Here is a 12432-nt window from a genome sequence, read left to right on the forward strand (position 1 = left end):
GCTTCAGACAGAGCTATAGGCCCATGTTAAACAGGTCAAACAGGATGACCATGATGGCCTATTTGAGCCTTGCATTATACAAATAAATGAAGATGAAGTAATTCATTTCACTGTCACAACAGAGTTACACTCTCAAACATATTCTTTTACCTGTCAGTTGTTCCTTATTTATTTATTTGTTTGGTTAGTTTTTTTTGGTTTGGTTTTTTGTTTTTTGTTTTTGTTTTTCCTCTCCATAGCTATCTCTTTTGGAACTTCATTGTACAGAATGGTCATTAACTGTGATGGAAATGCCAGTGTTTCCATGGAAACTTCTGTCCACTACAGAATATACTAGAGCAATATTTGAACCATTTGTCCATTTGATTAATTATGTCTTTGGGCTGAAGGCGGCTTGGGTTGATTGTCTCATCATGTATTAGAGAAGCTACTGCTCTAACAAATGGAGCTATTGTTTTGGGTCTATTCATCTTGGTACATCCCTGAGAGCTCACAGACATGTCAACAAAACAACTGTCCCTTAATGAGCTGCAGCTTGTCAGAACTGTTTAGGGCTTCATGCTAGGCACAAACTACTGTCATGACAGCTTCAGCTATTATGGCAATAAGTAGGATGTCTATAAAGGAGTCTATAGAAAAGAATGACCCTGGTTTTGATATCACATAGTTCGCAATTATCAGCTATATATACACTATGTGATAGATTAATTATAGATTCCAAAGCTTTGAGATAATTTATTGATGAACTAGTTCTTCAGCCACAAAGAACATATAAAATATATTCCCTAATCTCTTTAGCTGTTTTTCAGTAAATACAGAAAACAAAACCCACAAAACAAAACAGAACAAAACAAAATCTCACAGAAAATATCAGCTAGGAATTGCTTGTAATTTTTCTTTGTGGGTAAATCACAGACATTGCAGCTTTCTGTAGTGAGGTAATTTCCATCTAAATTATATTTTTTTAAAACTTTCATGTTACCTATTGCCTGTACTGAAAATCTACTAAGAATGACAAACTATTTAAATGCCATAAGCTTGGCCTAAAAGGAACTTTTTTTTCTCTAAAACAATATTATGTAAATCTACACAGAATTTCCTCTGGTTCTTGCTCAATTTGCATCAACACTTTTGCAATTTTTGTGGATACATCTGTCACTGTGTTGCTTACATTAGTGCATGTCCAGCTCTAAAATGTAAGCAGCTTTGGCAGTGTAGGATAATGTCATACACATACCTGCTTATTTCCGGCAATAGGTTTCACATGTTTTGAGTAATAGTGGAAATATTAGAAATTTGTGTTGATTTTCACAGTGGCCTGGAATTCCACCTACAGAAATGTGAACTCAATTGGGAAACATACTCAGAATCAACAAAACATGCACTAAGCTTACTCAAACCAGAAGCTAATTATGAAAATCAAGATAGACTTTCTACATATTTTAAAAATGTAGATTTAAAATTTTCATTCTTAGATGCTACATTCAATTAACAAACATTAAGAATCACTGTATATGTCATTTGCTTTAAATATTTCCCTGTGCAGCATCAGTGATTAAGCTGTGTCCCTAATAATCACAGATGGAAGTCAGCACCCTGTAGCTACCAACAGCCACATTTAATCAGTTAATAACTGTAGATTAAACTTAATTCAGATTAATTTGTATTAGTATAGCATTTGTAACTCAATTGCTTTCATATTAATTTACATGTTGTCTAGACATGACATCATATTGACTCTTTGTTTGGCCCAAACACTAATTATGAAACATGTTAGCTAATGGATGCAAAACTTGCAGTTTAAAAGCAAAACAGAATTTCTGTCTACACCATACTGAGGATATGATGATGTTCAATGTTACATTTTAGAGTTGCAGGCTGAGCATTGCCTGGGAATGGCAGTTCTTCAATTGCACTTCAACCTTCTTTACAAAGTATTTGTTCCTACATTAAGAATGTGGCTACTGGAAAACAAAATTACTACTCTCCATCAAAAATTGTTAGCCTCATTTTTTTCTGGGAGAAGTTTAAAGAGGAAAATGAGGGAGTTAAAAACGCAAGCCAAGCCAAGCCAAGAGTCAAGCCAAACCAAACCACACCAAACCACACCAAACCACACCAAAGCAATCAAGCAAAGGAAAAAAAACAGAACAATCCCCCACAAAAAAAATCACATTAGAAGAAGGGGAAAAACCTCACCTGCTAACACTAATAACTGTTGTGGTACAAATTGGACTGAACCTCTGCCAAGGTTATTTTATCATTTATAAATGTACCTGTTCTGGGGTGCCTTTCACATGAACCTGAGCTCAGTTATTGTTTCTTGTCATAGCACTCAACCCATTAACTTTCAGAGCACATTTTCAGGTAAGAGAAAAATAGTAAAAAAAAATCCTTGGAATTAATTAGCATGATATCTAATTTTCAATTATTTTGGTTTAGCTAGGCTATGTGTTTATATATACACACACATATGGTTCAAGTTAACCTGAGATAAATTTTACAGACAGTGTATTCATACTTATTTTTATTCCCATATGTAAAATAGCACTTTAAAAATATATGGAAAAAAAGGAGAATCACTCATTTATTACCTTGAAATTTTCATGACAGATAACAGTAATAGTAAAACTTTTTTTTTTTTTTTTTTAATAAAAAGGTGATTTATATTTCTCTGAACATTTGACTTTAAATTTTAATTTTTCTGTAGAACCTTCATAAAAACCCTGGATTAATGCTTGAAACAAACAGCAAAAAAACACAGATTAGGAGGCTGAGTTTGTAAATCTGAGCTGAGACTTTGCTATTCCCATCTACCCATTTATTTCAGTGGTGGTCAACAAAGGTGATAACTGAGCAATAAAATAAGGCCAAACACATTTTGGGTTGTTTTTTGATTTTTTTTTTTTTTTTAATCTGAATATTCTCCATATAGTTTGCATTATTTGAACAAAGGAAAAAAAACACAATCTTTATGATTTGAAATAGCTGCCATAGATGTTATCCTGCAATAGATGTTATGCTATAGGAAAATTATTTCTCCGGCATAATTTTTAACCTGCTGTATAAATAATATTTGACTTGCTTATCTGTGGGGTCGTAGTGTCACCTAGTGGCCCCAGCTGCCTCGCCACTGATTCCTATTCCAGGCGGTGTGCTCACAGCCGGGCTCTCTCCCGGTACTAGACAAACGCACGATGCAGCACGCGCAGCATGACACCGCTCTCTGCTCACCCTGTGGCAGGGATGCAGCTCCAAACAAATCCTGCCGCAATTAACGCTGCAGTTCGGTGGCGCCGGCACAGCCCAGGGACAGTGTTTTTGGTGCACACCTGCATAAACTGCGTTCTGACCGTGTGGATGGCACACGGGTAAACCGAGGAGCTGCCCTTCTACCAAACACACCTTACGCTTAAGCTATCTGAAACAGCAAAGGACATTCATCATTTGTGACTTACTGTCACAGGCACATATTCTGAAATTATAGAGGGGGTGAACAGGACACACAGAATAAGGTAATTTCAACATGTAAGGTCTGTAGTTAGATATTTTATTTTCATCAGTAAATTACTAAATTAATATCTACCAATGAAGTAGTTACAAGACTGTAGAGCTAAATTCAGACACTAAAGAAATATATTTTATCTCCTTTTTATAATTAAAAAACTCCTTTAAAAATTCATAAAATGAAATAATTATTTTAATCTAAAATGCCCTTATTAGCTATGAACATAAAGAAACAAAACTTTATAGTACAGATGAGTGAAAATGCTTGAATCTTCTTTCTTCATATCATAAATGAGCTAAGTGTCAATTAAGCTTTTGTAAATTCATAATGACCCATGGAAAAGTTCTACAAAAATGACAGAAAATACTAGAACTCAAAATTATTTCAATGAACATCTAAATTCAAGGATAATGTCAAACAATTAAAAAAAAAAAAAAGCAGGAACATAAGTGACCTCAGTAAAATTAAAACCAGCAAAATCAGATTGAGACTTTACCATGTTAGCATTTTCAAATTTCTTTTTGTAAACAAATAAAACTGTACATCATCACTCCATTCAATACACTCATATATTTCCAAAAAAGTAGCTCACACTCCTCCCCTCCATTTTTAAACTAAAAACCCCAGTCAAATGGAACAAAACCAGCCAGAATTTTTTAGACCTATACAGGAGACAGATACTTCAAATCACAATGTTCCATATGCTTCTGCAGACTATAAGTGCCAATTTCTCTCATATTAAGAGCTCCTGAAGTTTTTGAAGTTATTTACAACTAACAGTAAATATTGATGTTGAAATTAAACTCCACAAAGCAACTCCTAAAAGGTCTTAATGTTGCCAGCTATGATCTTGGTAAGTTAACTGTGTCAGCAGTCAGCAGCCTCAATAGATTCAGAAGTACAATGATGTTGGAACTTCTCTTAGCATCCCATTTCTTTCTTGCATATAGTCAACACAACAGGAGGGCAATTAAATGCTAGAAAAGATGTCCAGATGCTACTGAACTGCTCTGAAAATATAATTTATTTACTGCTTTTATTTCTGCTCTTTATATGGATTATATTAAATATGTCTCTCTCTTTGCAGTTGTCTGCTCTTAGTATCTGCTGATGGTTTAGTATGAATATACTTATTTACATTAAAATAGGTGTATTTCTTGAACAACTTTATAAATTAAAGGTATGGGGATAACCTCTAGCTTGGGAATTGACATCATTGCTTGGAAATATATTTTTTTATATTTCCATGTCTTCATAAAACCTGAAACAAATGAATTCACATGTTCCAAATTTCTCTCCAATCTCATTGCTCAAGGTATTGGCAGTGATCAAGATATGGTAAGTCATACCCAGCTGTTAAGGTTGGGTTGAGGTCAGAAAACAGACCCTTTACTAGCCAAAAGAAGCAGTGGATTGAAGGGCAAAGCCAAGAATATTGTGTAATCATACTGGAAGCAGTATGACAGGAGGGACCACAAAGTGAGGACCCAAACTAAATATGTTGGAGACTGGAATTATGTAAATTCTCTCCAACAAAATCCTTAGAAAACCAAAGCCTTGAAAAGACCAGAGCTTTGATAATTTGCTTTAATCAAAAGCAACTGGTAAGATCTTCACACAGGTAACACCAGTCAGATTCACAACAACACACACACGGCATTGTGGGAAGCTGACTTTGGGGACAACTATCTTGACTCTGAAAGGAATGTCTGAGATTGCAATATCTTGACTTGTCAACAAGGAATATCCAAGGTGAGAGTGTCTGGCTGTTGATTTCTTGCAAAAAAAAATTCAAGAGCTGTGTCAGTAGAAATTGTCTCTGGGAAATGTAAATCTTTATTGCAACTTCTGCTGGGATACAAAGGTTTCATTTGTTTCTCATCATTCCAGTCCACAAGACCTATATCTTGGCAATACAGCCATATTCAGTCTGCAGTGTCACATTCCTCAGCTGGAGAAAGCTGAAAAGCTGATGATGAACAAAAAAACCACAGGCACTCATTTTGAAATAGCAGGGAAGAAGTTTGTTCTTGGAGGCAGCACAACATATCTTCTCACTGTAAAACTATACAGACATGATACAAGGACTTGCAGAAGTTTGCTACAGTAGGATTGCTTATTACCCTCCTTCACTGGTTTGCCATCTTTTCCACATTATGCCAGTGGCAGTAAAACACTGAGTGGATGTCCAGGCTTAACTGACATTAGCATGAACGTAATGTCACTGAAATCAACTCCACCAGGGCATCTAATTGCATCTTAGGAGCTCTGTTACTGATGTGGAAAGGGTCTTATCAGAAATGTGTTTCTGATAATACTTCGAGAGAAGATGAACACAAAGGAAGAGGCAGCCTTGAATGGAAGGAGCCCTACAAGTTAAGCTGTTCAGGTTCCCAGCACACAGGTTATATGACACATGAACTGGCACAGGGACTCTTCTGAGGCAAAGCAAACCTGATTGCAGCTAAGCACATTGTGCTGCCCAAAGCCCAGATACCCTCTTTTTAAGGAAGATGCTCAGATGTGAAGGCTGTTGGCAGGAAAGTTTTTTCTTTCCTGCAGTTTTTTCTTCCCTTCCCCAGGATACACCTATATTCCTGTCTTGATGGATCTGCAGAACTTCTGCCAGCCCTGCAATTCAGACCATACAGTGAAAACCACAACGAAACAACCTCCACCATGGTGGAGAATTTCTGCACTGAGATACAGTCATTGTCTCAGTAAGGATGGGTATCATTGAACTGCTTTCCTGGGCTCTTTATCTGTATATCTGTAGGGGAATTGTGCATACAATACCTCAGCTCTGCCTGTGTTCCAAGACTGAACGTTGAAAAGCAGCTGCTTAGGGCCCAATGGCAATTGTTACATTTAGTAACATTTAGGTGCATTTAGTTACATTTAGTAACTGCGCTCTTCACAGGTGCTGGCTTCACTTGGAAAGTTCCCCATTGCTTAACATTGTTAAACTCTCATTTCATTTCCAATCTCTCATGGAAAGGATCATCTGACATCTTTCTTTTTCAGATCAGGGACTAGTTTGAAGGTCTCACATGAAGACTGATTCTCTCCACAGGCCTAACTAAATTTGTGACCAGACAGCAGTGGCATTTAGTCTTCTTCAAAAGGAGAATGTGGCGGGGTTTGGGTTTGGATTTTGGGGTTTGGGGCTTTTGTTTTTTTTCTTTGTTTCTTTTCCCTCTGGAACATGAAATCATATCATATTTTTATTTATATTTCTTTGTTATCTTTCAAAAAACAATGCTATTACTTCCTATTGACAGTGATATGAATTTGATTGCAGCTTCAGCTGCAAAATAGTTATTTGAATGCAAATAGATGTGAAATACAACTGGTGTTTGACATTTTCTAACTGATAATGTTAGAAACTGTTCTAACATTTTCTAACACAAGCTATTCTGGTGTAGATGCTTCTAGTATGTGCTCTCAGAATTGCACTCTTCTGTGTAAAATATCACTATAAACATGATCAGAATCTCTGACTATGGTGATTTCCACTCCTAGATCATCACCCCAACAATTAAACCAAAAACCTTCTAGGTCTCTTTCTCTTGCTCAGGGTCCACAAATATGTTTCACTTCATAGCAAAGTTTAAAGAATTTCTCTCTGAGGATACTCAACAATCCAGGGGAGATGGCATTTGCCCAAATAAGCAGAGGTCTGAAAACTGCTCTGAATTACAGTAAATTTGCACTTTGGCCTTCCACCTTATCTCTACTTCATTGAACCTTTTCGGAGTACTGCTTAAGTAATAGATTTCATCTACATTTATATATATGGTACTTACCTTTTCATAATCTTTTACCTCTTCATTCCCCTCTCTACAGAAAATATTCCCTTGACTACATTTCCATCAGCAAACAAGCCTTTATACTGTTATTAATCTTGTCATGTAGAACTTCACTTCTTACTTGAGGTTCCCATGTGTGCAGTAAAAATAAATCCCAAAATATGTTTTTTATTTATTTACAAACACACATTTACACACATAAACAGATTCAGAGACATACATTTTTTTGCAATCAAAGTTTCATGGTTGCATCTTAAACAAAAAATGTATAAAAATATACCCAAATTAACCCTTTTAATTGATGACAATTAAATTATTTTCACAATGGGCAAAATACAACTCACCAAGAGGGAAAGGGTTGCCTCAAAATTTAGGACTTTTTTGTTTTGTTATAAAAAAGGTGTATAGATGTGATAACATTTTTTAAACTGTGAAATATATATATATTTTATCTGTCATACAATTTTTTTCTGAGGAAGCTGTGTGGCAATGACAATTTTAACTCTGTGAAAAAGTGCTTTTATCATTTGGTACTCTGATATTTCAGAAAGGGAGAATAATCTGTATTTATATTCCTGATTTTCTCCAGCCAAAGGTCCTGCTTTCAAATTCAATATATGACCAGCCTAACCAAAGAAATCCCATGGGATTTACACCTGAAAGTGGATTAGTACTTTGGCTGATTTTCTAACAAATGCACAATGAATAAGACTGAATGAAGCTTTCCTTTGCAGTTCTGGGAAGGGAGTTGGGAAGCCATGGGGAGAGTAGGAGAGTAAAGACCACAGACTCTGTGTTTGGAATTCCTTTTTCACCACCAAGTACAGCAACAGGGGAAAAGATTTTAAATGCCTGTGAGCACAAACTGTCAGGTATGGGAGACAGAAGATCCTTTTGCTCATATCTTCCACAGTAAAATGCCTGTTATCTCTTTCCCATAGCTGTGAATGTCAAGTTTGATCATTAATACATTATCTTGAGAGAAATAATCTAACCTCAATCCTTAAAACTTTGTGCTTACCCTGTGCACATTTTCCTAATGCTGTCTCAATATACTAACCCTGCCTCACTGTGTTTAATAAAATACACTAATTAAATCAGCTCTTCTGACAGAAACATTAAGAATCAATCAAGAGTCATTTGATTTTTCTTATATTAACATACCATTTTCTCATATAATTTCTTGAAGCAGAATTTCTAAAGAGTTTTCATTTACTTTGAAATCATGATTAAAATATTTCACTTACAGGAGTATTCTGCTATTCATTTGTTGATGGGTCTTCAAGGATATTCTGGATAAGGGTAAGTGTTTATACCAATAACATAGATGTCAAAATACAGCCAGAAATGATCATGTATTAATTCATGTTATAGGAAGTATAATCTGTTATAATTAAGGCTGTATAATGTTTTCCATTAAACATCATGATTTACATATCTTGGTCAGACTTCAAGTTTTTGGGTTAAAACTGTCCGTGCTGAGTGTCTGCCTTAGGCTGATTTTTTCTCAGTGTCTTCAAAACCAGATCAGTCATTTCTCAAAACAAAATTAGGAAACGGATCCTTCAGTTTAGACAATTTTAGATATGTTTTGAAACAAAAAATAGACATATGCTTTGGAAAGGACTCAACTATGCTTCAGAAGGTCACGGGAGCATAAATCTAGCACTCTAGCAATTTTTATCTCTATTAAACAGGTAAATATATGAAAATATCTTCCTCAAAATTTGGTCTCCTAGTTGGAGTCCAGCCCACTGATGTGCAATTGAAATCCTTCATGTAAGAGATTAGGAAAAAAGTGCCTGCCTGGCTGGTGGTAGACTATACTGAAGAAGTCTTCATCAGTTCCCTGGTGAGTGGCACTTTCCATTTCAACATAGGATATTACATTGACAAATTGTATTCTTATGAGTCACCAATAATAGTGAAAATTTCTTCTATTTTCTCTGTAGAAAATACATTCCATTAAGTGATGAAATTTTCAGGGTCACTCTTCAGAAATCTCTTGCCTTATCTCAAGATATAGGTATGATTTGCACTACACAAAGGTAAATCACAAAATGTTTGAATATCTGTCAATTAATACAGCAGAAAATTCTGTCATAAATTAAAAAATAATAAAAAAAAAGAAGGAATACAGAAATTCAAAACACCCCATATGCCAGTTGTTGAATCCATCAATAGCTTGACAAAACAACTACTACTACATTTAGCTGACATCAGGAGATTCAAAACATGCCATGAAAGCACAACAATCTTAGTAAAGCAAGGAATGCAATATTATTTTTTATGCAGCATTAACTCAGGAATATACTCATATCTGACTTTCTTCTACAAAAGCATGTCAATGAGCTAGAAAACATGCAAAAGTTGAGAGAGGTTAACATGGTGCACTCACAGTGAATTCCAGTTTATTAAACAAAACTTTCTAGTCTCTTCTATCTTATGTTGCAGAAGAACTTCATGAAACTTAAGTTTGTTGCTAACTGCTAATTTTCTTTACAGATACTGCCAATGAAGGTAATAGACAAAATACCTATTTTCAGGAAGCTACAGAATCAAATGGTTTTAAAAACCCATTTACTATGAAATTATCTAATGGTGTTCAGCTAAGTTTAATATTTCTGTCTTAGGAGTCTTAGATTGGTGGTCATTAATTTTACTGTAAATGCTCATTTAAAATACCTCAAACAAATAAGGGTGGGGATGAAGGGTGTTTGTGTGCTCAGGAAGCTGGGGACTTAAACTTAGGTTTACAGAAGAAATTCAGCTTAGGTATCAATGGGTTAATGCAGTCACCAACAAGGAAGTCACTAAAGCTCCATCAGATGTGCCCAAAGAGATGGTGAATGTTACATGAGGAAACTTAATGCATAGGTTGAGTCTTGCACCAAATGACCCAGAAGCTCTCTCCAACTATAAGCTCTATGAACTGTGAAAATTTTAATAAGTGGTGGCACTTGTGGAATTCTTTCCTGCCATGAAGGATAAATTATTATATAAAGGTTGTCACACGCGATACATCATCTACAAATTTTTTGAGTTCCTACTGCAGCTGCCATTCAGGGAAAAAATCCCACCAAACCAACAAAGAACACTTCCCTTAAAATACATGAAAAAAACATAGAGCTACTTGGCATCACAGAAATTCATCCTGAGGCTCTCTACGAGTACCATTGTCTTTGTCATACTTGCCACTGGTGATGTGAACATCCACAGGACACCAAAAAAAAAATGGCTTGTGAAAGAAAAGCCATTCTCTGGCTTCCACAAAAGTTAAGTGGAAAAGTAAATATTCCAGGCAAGATTTGCTTCATTCTACTTACTAAAAGGTAATAAAATGAGGACTGGGTTAACACAGAGATTTTGGTCCATTTCTCATAACTGAAAAAAGTGAAGGAGATGGTGTAATCCAGATGAAAAGTCCTTGAATTCAGCAATATTTTAAAAATGCCAACACATTTATCATATATTTTCTAACAGAGTCTTAAGGATGGAACAGAATTCAGAGGCTGCATCCACTAATGTTTCAGCTCATTCATTCCCAGTCTTGCCCTCCTACCCCACCATCAACCCTATACCATGTATTTTGCAGGAAGACTACAACACAGACAAATATTGAATCAGTCTTTAATATTTTCTCTGTTAAATATTATCTTAACTAAAGAAAGAACAAGGAATTGCATACTTGATACCCATGTAAGATTTCTCAGGAGCTGTACCGAAATGAAAGTTCCTACCTGACCTTTACACTGTTATTGCAACTCCTGGTCACACATGCTCACATCATAGTGACAGAGCATTCATTACAGTCATTGTTTCTGTAATGTAATTTTCCAAATTCATTAAGAATAAGATAATGCATAACTGATGTCTGACAAAAGGTCAGGCTTGTTATACTAGAGAGAAGCAACAAAGTTTGTAATGGTTTTTCAGCATTTAATAAAATATGATTTATCTATTGCTCTATTATTATAGATTTTATCTATCATTAAACTACACTGATAATGTGGAAAATATTCTTTAAAATATGCTTTGTCTTAACAAACTCCTTCAGCAGCAGAAGAATTATATGAGTGTCAACAATTTAATTAATCTCTACATGCACATATAGTCAACATTGTATATAATATATAATTGTATATATTATGTATTATATAGTATGCAATATGATATGTATATATAATTTTGCTCAAATTAGTGATTAAGTTTCCAATACTTAAAGAAAAGGAAGATGTTCTTCCAAAATTATGATCATAATCATTCTGAATGCTATCCATAATTGTTGGTTTTTTTGTACAGCATGTGCTACGGATGAGTCATAAGCAAATCTGAGTTACTGACATATATTCTTCACTTTTCTGGGCAGTTGCTTTTTTATAACATTTGTAATTTTTTGTTACTAAAAAAAACAATTTGAATTGAGAAAAAGTCAAAATTTGGTAGGATATTCTATTTTTAAACTGACAAGGTTAAAGCTATATCTTTTTGCTCACATAAAAGTAGTATGAGAAGCATATATTGTCTTCTTTGTTATTAAAGGAAACAGCACAGCTCAATATTTTCTGATGACTGAAACTGAAAGATAAAACAAAATAATGTATTTAAAGCTCATGTTTAGCTTTAATGTTCTACAGCCATCAGTGGACACTATACTGTCAATATTGCTGTCATAAATTTAGTCTCTGAAGGTCATTATTTATGCAAAAAAATAATTGCACTGAGAAGCAAATTTCAGTCTTCTTTTAATTACTGTTAAGCATTTTTAATACTGTTTGGTGTAGCTGTAAGAGCTACAAAATAAAATATGTATAACAATTATTTGATTTTGATTGGTAGCAGTAGTTCAAAGTAGTATTAATGGAAAATCCGCAAAAGTAGCAGAGTGTTTTTATCTTTGAATAAGTACTTATAAAATGCTCCAGCAAAACAAACCAGCCAGTAAAACCACAACAATGCAAGGGTATAATCTGGAATGTCACCATTTATATCAGAAATGCAGTTGGCAAGCCATCTCAAATTGTCCTTATTTCTTTTAATTTCATTCATTCATGTTTTGTCACTCCTATTTCTCATGAATTTAACTGAGGTTTTGTCTTTTTTCTCTACTATCTC

Source organism: Vidua macroura, chromosome Z (genome assembly GCF_024509145.1).
Source record: "Vidua macroura isolate BioBank_ID:100142 chromosome Z, ASM2450914v1, whole genome shotgun sequence".
In the NCBI taxonomy this organism is placed as follows: domain Eukaryota; kingdom Metazoa; phylum Chordata; class Aves; order Passeriformes; family Viduidae; genus Vidua; species Vidua macroura.